At 42.7% G+C, this 14,513-nt stretch overlaps 1 protein-coding gene across 2 annotated transcripts in view; it reads right to left on the bottom strand.

Annotated features, from left to right (window-relative positions):
- Nucleotides 1–14,513, bottom strand: part of LOC128895392 (cAMP-specific 3',5'-cyclic phosphodiesterase 4D) — a 112,639-nt gene that overhangs the window by 73,075 nt on the left and 25,051 nt on the right. For both annotated transcript variants that reach the window (XM_054157942.1, XM_054157941.1), the window contains one exon: nt 9,242–9,480. The gene's annotated coding sequence lies outside the window, so the exon portion shown is untranslated. The remainder of the gene's footprint in view (nt 1–9,241; nt 9,481–14,513) is intronic.

A 14,513-nucleotide genomic window follows, 5' to 3' on the forward strand; every position in this document is an offset into this window, starting at 1 on the left:
AAACGGATACGGATCGTTGCGGATCCTTGCCGTCTGGTTGGATTAATCGAAGACATTCTTTCGCGCCCAAGTTTAATTAAACTTGGAGACTCGGGGCACAGTCCTCGCGCCGAGTTGAATAGCGATCGAACGAACAAACAAACGGATGAACTCGTTGCCGTGCGACGCGTCGTTTTCACTTCCACGGAGCGCTGCTTGCAAAACGAATTACGAGATAACTTAATTAACCAGCGACGCTACTTGCAGCAATTTCACGGGCACGATTCCGAACGAACCGCGCGACGTCACGTGATTTTTTCCTTTTCCTCCTTTTTTTTTTTCATTACCACCGGGGTCACCCTCGACGGACGATCAAATTATTCACGGGAAAATTTCATTTATTTCGCTGACGGAAAAAAGTTACCAGCGATGAAACGCTGTTTTTTTTTTTTTTTTTTTATAGAGATTTTCCGACGTCGACCATGTTTGCAGGTTTAAAATTTCACGTGCGGGTGTGGTGAACGACGCGAAGAGTGGAAATTCGAATAATCAAAGTTAAATAAGGTCTACCTGTATCGAAAGAAAGGGCAAAATATCGTGTACTTTTTCGAATAGAACGGGATCATTAAAATTTGTTACGCTGTGGGAAAATGTACCTTTGTACGTTATGTGCGGACTATAATAATTTTAACGGGACTTTCGATTGTTTCCCAGCGAAACGAGACTAAAACGAAAGGAAGGATCCAGGCTGCATTAGCATACTTATTCGAGTCTGCATGACATTGGCTCTCCCGATGTATTTTTTGTTTCCTGTTCGGAATAATTTTCAAGCCATGGTAGCTCTAATTACTGAAGCAACGCTGTAATAACAGCTGCGAGATTTTGATTTTTAAACCACCGCGGAAGGTAAACCAAACCTTGTTAGCATTATAATAGCTGGTAGTAATTATAAGAACCAAGCAATTTAACGAAATAAAATTTGTTATCGTTCTCTGTCAAATTGAAGCAATTGTTATGTAAATGGAAACCATCACGTTCCTCTGCGTCATTAATGAAAAATGACAACAAATTTCCTACGTCATTCTAAGTTTAAAAACAAACAAATAAAAACAACGGGGCGTTTAATTCAGTATCAAAGAATATTATTAGGCGAACTAAACGCAAGCCGCACACTTTGCGGTGTAATTATAATTTATGGCCTCCATCATTCACCCATTCTTCAGTTTAATGTCAGGTTAACAATCAATTCCTCCTATAAGAACTACCCAACATCGAAACGTAAATCGCGTTTCATTAATTACCCCATTCACCGCCATAGACAGCCGCAACCTTTATGCCAACATAATGCCAACATACTACGCGAAAAGAAAAAAAAAAAAAAGTAATTTCGCCGTGCCGCGTCTATGGAGTCACGAGAGCTAAAGGTTGAACGAATTTGCGCGAACAATTACGTGACAATAGGTTGTAATTTCAAGTACTCAACGCTTTGCATGCGACTGACGTAGCTTCACGTCGCGTCTGCGAACTCACGGTTCGGCGCGATAGAACGTGATTTTAAAACCTTCTTCAAAGACATCCTTTTCACAGCGTTAATAGTATCTTATCCTCTGTAAAATTGAAAATTAAATGCAAATTATAGGTGCACCCTGATAGAAATAAAAATAACCAATACGTAAGAATTCAAAAATCTGATGAGACCATTCTGTAAATAATTGCTCAATCATCTTTCATAAAAGAGTCGTTAAATCCTCCTTCGTCCCTTACATTTTCCTTGAATTATTCAATAACACTGAATTATTGGTATTGATATTGCGCGCGAAGGATTTGTCCGCGAATCAATTTTCCCATCGAGAGGAAGCTGGCGAAATAAAGTTGAGGAAATCATGGCGCTATTGGCAACCTGAAGACCTTTAAAAGAGGGAACATGGTAATGGCGAGTGCAGACACGGGTGGCGAGAGTTTAAAGCGGCGTTAAGCCGTATGCAGACGGTAGCCGGTCTCTCGTTTAATATTCCATCGGACGTAACACTTCGTCGACGTTCCACCGTGCGACTGTAAATCGGGGTATTAATGCGAAACGGCTCATTGTTTACCAGATGCCACTGCCTAATATGATCGATTTATCACCGGTGAAAACGATTCGCGGCTGGACGCGTGATGATCGCGCCAGTAAACTAAACGCGAGCACGTGCAACTTCGAATGCGCGATCAATTATGGAAAACGGTTGCTACTCCAGGTGTCGCAGCGAAAACTGAAACGTTTATTGGTAAAGACGAAACATTCGTGATCGTGAAAATACGTAGATTGTAATGTAGAACGCGCGAAGACAGGTATAGACAAGAGAAATTTCTGTTCGACGAGAACACTGTAAAATGGAAAATTATTTGTCATGCACGATACGCGTCTGCTTCGGTCATTAATAATTAAACCTTTCCTCCTTTCTATGAACGAGAATCGATATGATTTATTTGCGGAGCGCATAGATTCCTGGCTGGCGACACAACGTCCGACTAGGAATCAAAATTTCTCCGCGCGAAGGCAGGTAGCGTCATAGTCGCTCGAAACTATTCCTTCTGGCAGTATAAATTATTTGCGACCAGTTACCCACACGGAAGAGAAGCACGTAGGCGGGAAGAGTCCTGAATGATTGATGCAGCGGAGTCGGCCGAGACTTAACGCCAACGTGTTGTACGCAACGGGTTGAAAGCTGGCGGACAGTGCTTTGTGCATTACCGACTCCCTTTGATCCGAAGCGATGCAATAAATCAACAATACGTACTGTGTAATCTTAAATTCCTCTAAGTTTCATATGAAACGAGTGTCTCCTTTTTTCTGCTCAACGTGGTTTCGTTGGAGCCGCGCAGAAACAATGAAACTAATGGCTGGCAATACTGGTATGCGTTAACACGTTGACTGTCAGATAATACTCTTGAAAATTTCTACTGTGATTAAATTTTCATTACAGACTATTGAAAACTACATAATTGTAGTGTCCGCGCCTCCCATACCCAACAATAAGGAGTCAAATAAGAACACGAAACGTAGGGTACGGGATTGGTCGCGTAGGTAAAGCGGTCGACTGTGGATCCGAGGATCGTGGCTTCGAATCCCCCCGTGCCTTACTTTTCGTTTAGACTCCTACATAATAGAACTAAGTATTTCGTTCCAATACCGATTTAAAAAATTCAAAGCTAATGATATTTTTATTACGCTTGTTAAAAGAAGAATGTCATTTTATCGCGATTCAACTCTTTGGCAATAAATCTTCCTCGAAAAATGGCAAATGTAGTGTTCGATAATCACTGGCATTGAAATGCTACCAGGGAAGAAATCGTCGTTGGTGGTCCAACTCGTACAAATCTTTCGTTAGATCCTTTGCAGGAAAGCTCGTCGCGGGGCCATTACTCACCGCAAACGTCCGCGAACGCGCGAAAGACACAACGGTTAGCGACGACCCCCGTGACGGTCGGCTGATTCCGGTCGTCGCGACCCAAAAGGAAAAGAACGACGAAAGCTCCAACCAGAAGCACGCGCGAATCCGACCAGATTCGTGGAGCGTGCATCATTCCCGGATTACGTCCAACAATTTTTCACTCTAACGAGCACGCCAGCCGCCCATAATCTACCAGCTTTTGCGGAAATCTGCTCGGGCGCTCGTCAAAAGGAACAGGGGTTCGTTAAAATATCATTTTTCACCTCGATTCTCTCAGGGATTCCTTTGTTTCTTCGTCTGCTTGTTATGTTTATCTCTTGTGCCTTTTTCTTTCTTTCTTTTTTTTTTTTTTTTTTTTTTTTGAAACGGATGTCCGTAAAATTAAACATTGCGTGTGTGGAGCAGGAAGTCGCGATAAGTGGTGTTTGAGGAGAAACGTTGCAAACGAACTTCTTCTGTTTGAAACGCGAGGCGATATAATTTTTAATAATTATGTTTAAAGAACCATCAAGAATGTCGAGTATCGATCACTTACGTAACTTGATCGCCGTATTTTTAATTTTGTTTTCCTCTTTAAAACTCTGAAGAGGGCTCCGGCCAATGTCGAAATCGTAATCGCTTCTGCTGTTCATTGTGCACTTATCGCGGCTAATCCTTACACTCGATTATATCTAATCGAACCTCGAACCTTGGACGCTCCCACGTGTAACTTGAATATTCCACCGCCTTTGTTTCAACTTTTGCAACGTTCTATCAAAGTTATCCAGATAGCAAAAATGGAGAACAGAATTTCATACAAATTACAGAGCAAAACAGAGCAGTGTCCATAGATAAGGGTTCGCGAGAGAATGTCTTTCTCTGACCATAGAGAAAAATATTCCCAGAGAGAGAAGGGACAGCTTTCATGGGAGTCCGCTCGTAGAAAGGAACAAAAGCGTAATGATCGTTAAGATCTGGACACAGGATGATCAAAGAAGCGTGAATTGGTAAAATTTTCCATCGTGCGGTTCGTTCGTGGAAAATCCTACTCCAGGACGCAATTTCCCCAGCAAAATTCCCGCGGGTAATTGCGCCACGTTCTTTTCTTTTTCGCTTCCTCGTTATCGGTACTTCTTCGACCATGTATTCAGCGAGAAAACTCTAAAATATTAACCCTGTCGTGCCCACTTATAGATTACTGTTCTTTTTTCAACCTAGCACTGTTGCAATTATAACGGAAACGCAAGCGAAATTGGTGACGTAGTTTAGATTAAAATTTCAGTTGGCCGTTGCGAAACACTTCGTTTCGTAATTGAAATTCTAATTCGATCGAAGGTATAATGGCTAAACAGTTGTTTATCTCTCGATCTTTATATAATACGTGGGCAATCGTGTCTGCGGAACGTGGCGCCAAGTAAGGGGAACGGGGGGCGTTCTAATGGCGATAAATCGGCACGAACGATAATAATCGATGCCCCATGCCCACATAACGAATCGATTTGTACAACGTGTACCGGTGCGCGCTACGTGACTCTAACTTACAAGGAGCATCGACCAACAGTTTACGCGTAGATGAAACTTTGCACACAATCAAAGTTGTCGAAAATTTTCGACACGTATTCTTTTTAGCGGCGGACACTCGTGTTTAGAAAGCCAAATCACCCTTCCAAGTTTTGGGGCTGATGAGCTAACGAAGGAATACTCGATAGAGAATTGGATATTCTGAAAGGAGGCTCGATTCTATAAATATTTCTATTGAAAGTATTTAGAAAGTTCTATTATCAGTTTTCATTTCAAGAAAACGTTTCAAATTACCTCATTTCGGCGTACTTAATCGAAAGCCCTCGTTTGCTTTGCAAACTGAAAGAACGGGAGTTCTGCAATTGCGAACGTCGACGTTTAAAGTTCATTCGTGGAAATGAAAGAATTTCCATGGGTTCGTTTATGAGGAATCTCTTTGTGAGCAAAACTCCACCAAAACATTTTCTTTCATTCGAATTACTGAAAATTTAATGTATATACCTCGGCGAGTTGCATCTACTCTTTGCACTCCATGGATCTATTAATTTTCTTCCTAGGAAAGTTTTTTCAATCGTTAATTAAAATATTCGGACACAATTGCTACAACGCTACATTTTTTAACCGAGAAGATTCCCCTTTAGTTGCACGATAAATCCACCACGACACGCGCGTAAATAAAGCACGTAGTGAGTCAGTGGCGCGTCTATCAACAAAGATGAGAATCCCAGCCATCTCTGACCAACGCAAACCAGACGAAGTTTCGCGGATTTCGTTTCTCGTCTTCTCGGCTATCTTAATAGCGCGCCTGTTTACTTGCACGGTGTGTACACTGCTCGTTCGCATGCTCGCATTAACTCACACCGAAGAATTGCCTTGACGATCACTTAACGCCATTTTCAACGTAAACACGCTACCGTATCGTCGCGAAACAATGTGCTTGCGTCGGTTCATTCAGGTTCCATCGCGAAACAAACGCTCGCGAAACTCGCGCGGTTTTACCAATGAAAATATGGATTTTCTTGAAATTTCCACTCGGACGCATTCGAAACTCGGACGTTGGAAAATTTTCAACTGTGCTCAACGGCTGCAGTAAATTTCCTCAAAGGGTTTCTAAATGGAGCTCTCGCGAACGTTGCAGGAAAGGTGAAACCGCAATATTTTGGTGTATTCAATTTGAACCGAAATTAAGGATTAGTATAACGATACCAGCGATGAAAAGCGCGATGGGTTCTTTAATAATTCTTTGCCCTACAACCACGAGTGAGTTTCACTCAAACGAGTGCCGCGAGTTGAGAAAAATACACGTACTGGTGGGCGGAAAGGTACAACCACGAATGAAACGATTGCAGAAAGTTCGAAGACGGACAAACTTTGCACCGTGATATCTTCCGACCAGCTAGAAACTATTTTCATCGCGGCGTGTTTTCGCAGTTTCGTATTACATGTACCTCGGTCGAGAAAATACAGCGGGAAATTGATGCCGCGGAAGATGCCTGAGACCGAAAGAATGAAATCTGGCGGGTAATTAAAACAAACTATAAGTTGACGTTAGTTTTATCACTCCTTATTTGTCACTTGTTACGTTCGATGACTTTCGACGGGTTATCCAAAAGTTCCATGCGATTAAAAAGGGAACAGAGCGAGGAATCGCGAATCATTAGAATGAGGACGTTCCTGTACAGACCAGACATTCGTTTACGCAGTCTACAAAGTCGTTTACCAACACGAAAGCCTACACGCTGTGATCCAAACACGTCAATTGCAAAATCTTCGAAGTCGATTTCCTCGAAAAAGAATCCTCCTTTAAACAAACCTTGTACCACATTTTCATCGTGCCAATTTCGTACGAATGATCGTCTCTCTTTCGGCTCTGCACCGAACAGCAACGTCTGGATTATTATTCAACTAACTGGCGCCACTACAGCAGTGTTTTCCAAACACATTCGACCACTGCCTACCGCAGGAAGTACATTTTACGTCAAGGCTCAGTGCATACATACAGTCAGTCCCGTAAGTATTCGTACACTCTATGTCTGAACTGAATTGTTGGTTTGAATTTTTACAAAAACACTGTTCTCTAAATAAATAAAATAGAACAGGCTTTTTCTAGTCGTCACGATCTACTCTAACCAATGTTCTAAATTAACCGAACACCAACTAAAGTTGCAAACACTATGACTCGTTCTCGCGAAGGTAGCCACTTAAACTTCTTCACCTTGACCAAACGAACAGGCCCCGCCGGAGAAGACATTTTCGCGACACTCCTCAATCGACTTTTTCTCGAGAGACTCTATTATATCTCCGCCTCGAGGAAAGACGGAGCATTTCCTGGCCGTTGAAAACCATTTTTAGATCGTCGAGGGCACTCCATTTCGCCTGACGCTTCGACTACGCGCGCTAAGAGAGAACTAACAACCGGAATACCGGCTCAGCGGCAAAAAAATCCTGCATAAATCCCGGAGGAGGAATCCATACACGTTCTCCAACCGCGGTATATTAAGAGAAAGATCTCCGACGACCGAGAGCCACGGGAACTGGATCGTCGGACTGTTGCGCATCGTCGAGCCTCGAAACGAGGACCACTGGCTGCCACAGGATTGATTTCGATCGAAAATTTCAAAAACTCTGCAATCCCTCTAACCCTCTAGTCTTAATAAATTTTTGCTTCAATTTCTTTCTGCCTTAGAATCTATTTGATGTATTTTGTATGATATATGGATGAAAGGATAGATGTAGCAAAATTGCTCTTGTAGACCCTAACCGGAGGGTAAGGTTTAGTCAATTAAATCGTGCTGGTGGAAGATGCAACTCACCCCGGCCGTCTGTGGGGCATCACGCGCGCGAACGTTAGCATAAAGTAAGACACATGGGACAATGAGGGAGACAAATGGAGTTAATAGTTGTCAGCCCTGGAAACGAGGGGTCGAGATTGTCCCGTGCAAGTACTATTTCGAGCGGATCTCTCGCGAGCGACCTTAAACCTCCAAGACCTTAAACTTGCCTGCATGACCACGTGATTACATATGTAAAGAAGGAAGGTGAAGTTAAATTGCAAGACGTCGAGAGTACGAATACTTACGGGACTGACTGTATCTACTTTCTTTTTTATTTCGACATTATCGTATTTATCTCAAACATATTCATCAGCAATTGAGTCTATTTTAAAAATGGGTCAAAATCTAAATAAAAATATCGTCAACAAGCAATTCACTATTTCACTCTGTTTTCTAATCATACTGTTCGGGCAGGTGTAGAGCAAGAACAACTGATTCCATTGAAACAATTACAAACGATGCTCTATGTGTCGCGCACAATCTTGCCAACTATAGTGGTGCCTTCTAACTGTTGCGGTTTCTACCTCATTAGCTGTCGAGTAGTTATCCCTACCCCTTCAACGGAATCTCGCTCGCTCTCACCGTTCCACACTCGCCAATTCCGTTTTCCGGTCTCATCGTCGACGTACTCAGAGGATAGTGAGCTAGAGATAGATAGCGATAAATTCCTGGAACTCCTACATCCCTTGCTAACTGCATTCAGTAAATACTACCCAGGTACGTGCTTCAACAGTTGGTTCTCTTAGAATCCCAAACAATTTCAAGCAGATGACTAGATGCTCACTCACTGAACAATTTACTAACTCTTTCTTTCGTGGATATTCATATTGAAAAACCTTATTTAAATGAAATGAAGATTCAACGTTTCTAATCCATCTAATATTCCGAGTAATAACAATAATATAGTATTGAAAAATGTCCACGAGACGAATCACGTCGATAGATCTTAAGAATAAAACCTACAGTCCGAGACATTTCTATCCTCCCTTCAGCTCATTCAAGAACCCTGCATTCATCTTTCTCTTCCATTCAGCATACTCTCGGATAAATTTACGTTTAAAGTAAAATGGGTCACTCTATGCCTAACTTTACGACCAAGAGGTAAGAATAAAAAATATGTCATTGATTACGAGGAAAGTTTTCTTCCAACGAGATGAAGTAAAACTTGTCCATAATTTCTGGTGAGAAAAATTCTTCCCCAACGAGACGGAGTAAAATTTATCCATAAGTTCTGACATAAAGAAAATTTCGTTCGACTAATACAAGTTGAGATTCGGGTGGGAAGAATTTTTTTTCCAACAAAATGGAGTCGAAAATTCATCCATAACTTCCGTTGAAGAAAATTTTCTTTCGATAGAACGAAGTTAAATGAATATCGAGCACAAACGTGTAACAAACGTTATCGAACAAAGAAGAAAATAAAAATTTCTTCGAGAAACAATGGAAACTTCAGATTCACAGAAAACACGAGCAATATTTGAAAATACGACTTACCTTGTTCCAGGGCGACAGTAATTGACGATATCCTTCCTTTCCTTTCTTCTCTTAGTGGTTGCTCGTCGTCTCTTCGATCTCGACTCCTCTTCTTGTTCTTTATTCACCACTCGACGAACTTTTCGGGAAGCAAAGTGTTCGAGGAACTAATTCTCCCTTCCGTCTCAGGCACTCATACAACGCGTAGAATTTTGTTTTCCGTGGAATCGAAGGCCATGGTTCCCGTACGGTTTGACGATCTGTGAAAAGAACAGAACGTAATATACGATTAGATTAGATTAGGCACGATACTTCGAACGCGTTACGTAAATTCCTCGGAAGAAAAGCACTCGTTTAAAGATTGTGTTCGCTAAACATCTAGTTACACTGTATAGATAATTCAAGAGATAAACAAGAAGTTAAATGATCCTGGCAATTCTGGTAACTCCAGCAACAACGACGAAAATGTAAACGAGAAAAATTACGTTACGCGATTAATTACGAATGATTTACGAATGAAAATCAGAAGCGAGCCACGAGCTAAAGAGTATTTCAAAGCAACAAAACTCAAATTTTACGATGTTAAACGCAAAAAGCGTTGAGCACGTACCAGAAGTTCTTAATTGTTCCGAGCTGCGCCTTTGATAATCTCAACGTTCGAGCATACACGTTTACTCTTTAGCAGAGCTTGCCACCAATTACGTAAAACACATTTGTGTGCCCTCCGCAGTAAAAGGGTTAAGTGGGAAAGATGAAGTTGCTGCAACTCCCGAGTCAGGAGCCCTGACCCGTACATTTGATATTTCGCTTCTCACACGTCTTTGTTCGCATCTTGAATAACGATATTCATCGCGACGGAGACACTTCCACACTTCCCATTTACTTCTAGCGAATTTAATTAAAAGTCCCGAGGAGACAGCATAATCGTTTCGCCATAGAAACTGGCGCGTGTTTCGTACGATTGAGCTGGGAACAAAATTTAAGTCGAGTAGAAAAAAGGTTTGGCTTTTAACGAGCAATCGCACGCGTGGCGAATGAAAATCTCGGGTCGTAAGCGGCATCACTGTGGCTAATTAGACTTGATGATATTTTTATTATGATAAAAAATTGCTGGGTTTTCACATAGAGTAATTGTAATTATAACTTGACATCGCATATAACGTTTTTTTAAACCACAAACATTGAATCTTTTTTCCCATAGAAATGTTGCTACATAAAAAATCGTAAACGACAGATAAGGCGAAGCACGGAAGAACGGACACGTCTCGATAAGGCAGCTGGGAATCGAAGTCCAGTAAAGTAATTGGAGGTATCGTCGCGGTATCGTCGAGCAATCATCGATGTCACTTTCGATATCATGTTAAATGTAACAAAGGCGATGTCTACGGACTTGCGAACGCAGTCACGCAGTCGCTCGAACGTACCCGAGGTATGCAGAAGGAACAAGTTAATTAAGGACCACCCAGAAGCACCCTCTGCCTTTCCCCGGATGTTCCGCAGTGCACGATGGAGACGTGCCAAGAAGACACGTAAACCATGATTCTCCTCTTCGACTTTACATCCCCACGGAACACGCGGGACACTGCCGTGTTCTTTCTCCGCGAGAATCAATTATCTCTGTAAAGTAAACGAGAGTAAACTCGGGTTCTCTCGAAATGAAGATTTGAAGGATATCATTTTAAAGAATCCACGACGAGAGAGACGGACGCTTAGCTAATCTAGAAATAGTTGAAAAAGTGGAAAAATGAGTTTCACGGCAGGGGATGTCCCACAGAAGCTGATATCGATGGAAATAGAAGATTGCCTGAAAGAAACAGTAGATTTTTGAAATACTTTGAAATCCGCGCGAAAATCCTTTCGTGTAAGGGTATTCCACGGTTCCTCAAACATTCCTCAGGGTCCTCGATGGACCCATCTCCCTGCTTTTTATTCCGCGCTTAGAGAGGCGCGTCACGGGCAAAAGAAACCGCGGATGAACGCGCCAGTAGCGAACAGGATCAGCCGGCGAGGAGAATTTTCAAAGAGAAACCGACACCATGGCACACTCGCTTTCTCCAAGGATCTCCCAAATTTATCGTCTCCTATCCTCCAAGGATTAACGCCGTTTGGCGACAGCGGGTAAAGAAACATCGGGGAAGAAATTTATCGCTATCCTGGAAACAAAGTGCGAGCGTTAAATCACACCGTGACGCGGGGGTGAACACGAAATTCTTATCTGGATAAAAATTTCGTGTAACGAATAAACGACAAACACCTTTGGATGTTTCACTTTAAACGAATAGAATAATCAATAGCAAGATTATCATAAGATTCGGCAAATTTATAATTGACATAGTTGTATCTAACGCTCATTGTCTTGTCACCTCAACCTATCATAATTTTCAACTACTTATGCCTCGAGTATTATGCACAAAGGGACAGCCACCGTGCTCGTGTTAAACATCCGATCGTCTTGCCACCCGGGACATCAAAGGAGCTGTAAGCTCCAACAAAGAACCCTCGAATCCAGGAACGGAACCTCGGAATCCGTTACTTGTAATCATGGCTGAATTAAGCCACGGGCTTTAGGGGCTACAGTCCAGGATCCTTCGTCCTCCAAGGATTATGTGGGAAGTTATTCCGCTTGTGAATGTTAAATCACGGTGTAAGTACTCTCGATTATCTATTTAAAACTGACCTTTGTGTTCGTGATTACTGCGATTAGGTTGCAATTACGGGGGATTATCATATCATGTGTATGGTAGATTTTCGGCTGTTCCCAAGCTGAATCCTAAGCTCGATCAGTGAAAATAAATAGTAGAATACTCGCTCCGGGTTTATTTGCATTCATACAAATTCGAGCAACGCCTTGCAACGTGACACGCGTGAACCGAAAGAGCTTCCACTTTCGTTCGTCGGCTAAAGTCAAGTTCCCCTCTCGACGCGAGGCAACAACGGTGGAAGAACGCGAGTGACTGACACGAATTGTCCATTCAATGCGGCTTATTTGCCCGGGACTCGAGTTCGTTAGCTTCGCGAACCGGGGCCCTCCCGCCGATAAATATTTACACGTCACCGAATGTGGGTTAACGTTTTGCATATCGCCCCCACGAAGGATATTACCAGCCGTGACAAATGTTATGGATCGAGAACAGCAACGTGGATACGCGGCTACGATAAGGGCTTCCTTTCGCCCCACGGTCTTAATTGCTCGCTCTTATCACCGCGCACGATGAACCGCCCGCCTCGTTAATTTCGGCGGAGTTTCGCTCAGCCAAGTTTCCGGACAGCCGGAACGCCAACGCGGTTGTAACCAACCGAAGATAAACGAGCTTATAGTTGCTTTTAATAACGCGGAATTCGATGCGTTGCTCGCGGCTACAACGGGCATCTCCTCAGACGCGGAATTCCGTGTGTGCGATGTAAACACGTTGCTGCGGTGCTCGACGAAAACGGGGATCCGTTGGAAGTTTGCGCAGGGAGCTAATGTTAGGGGTGAAGTATCGACGGCAATGTGGATGACAAAATAATTTGGGTCTTGGCCGTTTTACGTGCAAACGTAGCTCGAACGAGGGATTGAAATATAGTTGTCCAGAAAGTTCGTGGCAATTTTTAAAAAAAATTCAGAGGCACATTCGAATCTTACTACTCTGCTCGGAAGTATGTGGTCACTTCCTTAATAGAAATAAATATTTAAAAAAATTTGCGAATCTATTAATGTCAATTATATCATTTATGTCTCGTTGGTACGATATAAAGCGATTTATCGTCTGGTAAATGTGTATGGCCCATAGAGATGCAAAGGTGAGTCGAGCAAAGCGCGATGCAGCGCATTACGCGTAAGAACGTTGATGTCTGCATGGTGAACATCAAACGTCGTTACCTGAAATAGCTGTAGCCTTTCACGTGAAACTGCCTCCATCGCGGCATTCCAGCGAATACTTATTCAGATACTTATTCAAATTCGATCCCGAGATCGATAACTAGTCCCCCGGGCTCCCGAAGGGCGGCTTTCTATTCGTCGGGAAGAGCCGTATATCTTCTGTGGCTCGTGCGTGTACACGCGTGTGCGTGGCTGGAATTCGCACAAGTGAATGATCGCAGGAAGGATTCCACGGATACCGACAATCCCGCGTCCGTATCTTTATTTCCGGCCACGAATACCTTGAAGATCCATGCGAAAGGTTACGGACGTTTCGCGTGTATCTGCGAAAAGTAGAGGAAATAGAGGATACCTAAAATCATAGATAATAATAGAGAGTTTCAAAAATCCCAAATTCCTAAACAGCTTTAAACGAAAGCCCTAAAGAAATAATGAGTAGAATGAACTGTTCACCTCTACCCTACAACATTTCTCGTATAAAAATTGTATTCTAAATTTGAGCAAGCATCTGAAGGTCGAACAGTATAATTCAAGATATACTTGCAAAAGTACGTCGGAAATGTTGCGAGAAATTCACTGCCAGCGATTACCATGCAGCGATCGTTGAACCGACGTAGTTTAAGGTCCGTTTCCATAGACGGTGGATGCATTTGAATTTTTATTGAGTTACCGATGCAACTTATTCGCGCACGACGCTCCTCGGCGAGCATTACACGAGTCCTTGAATCCCGACGATGAAATCCCATTCCGTTTTCTTCGCGTTTCGCCATTCTTTCGCATTCCTGGCTGCCACTTTCGGTAAACGCGTGTAAGTGACCGATTTCACATACAATCGCTTATTCACGGGATTCTCATAAATGAATCATCGTGCATTCGCTCGGACTTTATAGGGACTGGGAACGGCGTTTTGTTTCAATGACAATTACGATCGCCTTCGATATGTATCCGTTCACCTTGGAGGATAGGAAACCGGTGCTCAAGGCCGCCTTAGGAATTTCACGGCGATCCCAACTTTCGTTGCTCGACGTTTCCGCTTCTTCGTCGCGAGCGATTTCCCTTTCGTCCGTGTGTTCGTTCCCATTCGAAAATGAATTATTAAACGATCTTACGAGCTCGTGCCTCTTATTCTATGCTAATATTTTTAAATAGAAGGATTGCGATCGCGTGTCCCTTCGTTAAAAATTAAGAAAGTGGTTGTGTCCCATGTAATTTGTATGCTGAATTAAAAACCAAAATCCTGAAGCTCCCTTTGGTAAGCTCATTTACTTCCCACTTTCATTTTGTCGTATATATCTCGACCATTTTCTAATGGTTGGCGTTATTTCAGTGAACATATTTTCTTCGCGTAACGGTGTCGGTAACAGGTGAGGAATTATATATCAATGTCACTGTTATCGGCGAGGAACCTTTTTCATTGCTCGTTTACTCGCG

Source organism: Hylaeus anthracinus, unplaced genomic scaffold (assembly GCF_026225885.1).
Source record: "Hylaeus anthracinus isolate JK02 unplaced genomic scaffold, UHH_iyHylAnth1.0_haploid 5, whole genome shotgun sequence".
Taxonomy (NCBI): domain Eukaryota; kingdom Metazoa; phylum Arthropoda; class Insecta; order Hymenoptera; family Colletidae; genus Hylaeus; species Hylaeus anthracinus.